Source organism: Electrophorus electricus, unplaced genomic scaffold (assembly GCF_041902795.1).
Source record: "Electrophorus electricus isolate QZ-2024a unplaced genomic scaffold, ASM4190279v1 Scaffold158, whole genome shotgun sequence".
In the NCBI taxonomy this organism is placed as follows: Eukaryota; Metazoa; Chordata; class Actinopteri; order Gymnotiformes; family Gymnotidae; genus Electrophorus; species Electrophorus electricus.
Window position 1 is genome coordinate 77,717 of NW_027658439.1, and position 1,373 is coordinate 79,089.

The following is a 1,373-nucleotide window of genomic DNA, read 5'->3' on the forward strand; positions in this document are numbered from 1 at the left end:
GCATTACCTTGCACAGTTTCACAACTCTGGCCCTGCAATAAACCCTGCATACGTCTTAACTAAGAAGGCAACAGTTCAAATGGAAAACCTACTTCCTTTCTGGGAGTGAAGGAAGCCAGCTGCTTGATCTTCAGTGTCTGGTTGAGTCTTGGATGCATCAAGCACAGGGACACCAGCTGATACCCCATGGTTGAGGTGCTCCATATATTGTGCAAGGATCGGTTCGTTATAATCACCATTCTGCATTTTTTTAACAGCAGCAACAGCATAAAATGGTTCAGTTAAGGGTGCATCATTGGAAGACTTTCACTAAAATATGTCCTCACCATGTCTCAAATACAGCAATACCTCTTAGAAGCCATTGTACTGCACACAGAATGGACAGTCCCAGCAGTTTCTGTTCCCATATGGAACCTCAGTGTTTTGATTACAGAAAAAGCAATTCACAATGGCATGAACTGGTTTCTTCCCATTGAATAGGGAGTTTATATATATAACTGAATTTGATCAAACTGTAGCAATGATTGTGAGCAAGGATCTTTCATTCTACAGCCTAAAAATGAAAGTGACAAATAAATGTATGTTACAAATAAACCAAACTTGAAACTTTATATGAATAGCTTCATGTTGAATATACACAGTTAATCAGTCATTAAAAACTACATTCTATTAATGCAGAATGTTTATGAAAGTTAATTTAATCTAATTAACAATAAATGAACAGTCGAATAATGTAGTTCAAACAGTCCAATAGCTGTAGTAATGGCTTAACTCATTTTGCTTATTTAGAGAGAACGATCAATTTGAAAACCCACAGGTTTGTGAATTTGGGTCTCTAAATCATACAAAAGTAGGTTTTCTATTGCTGAACAGTTAGCTAGCTAACAAACTACCAGCACCTAAACGATCAAAGTTGAAAGCTGAACAATGAAATGGTTCCACAAGGAATGGTTTATAGCCCCGAGTTTGACACTCGCTGACCTCAACTATTAGCTAGCTAACTAGCTTATCGCTGTGATAAAGCGATACAATCTTTAGCAATGAGGACATGAATAAAGTATCCTTTACAATTTTCACAATATTGTGAAAATTTAATTTGCTGGCATTGGAGGTTATTAAATATTCACAATATCAATAATACTTCCTTGGCTCACAGAATCAGACATTACATTTTTGCTGTTATGGCAGCTGTTATAAAGATCATATTTATACAGAACGCTGTTCAGTTAGTGCTAGTATTGACGAAACATTGCATAACTAATAGCGGTACAGAGACAGAAACATCATGTGTTCAGATGAATAACTGGATGTGTGTGAGACAGTCTGTGAGAGGTTTGCATTTGTGTGTGTTGCATGACTATGAGTGGAAAAAC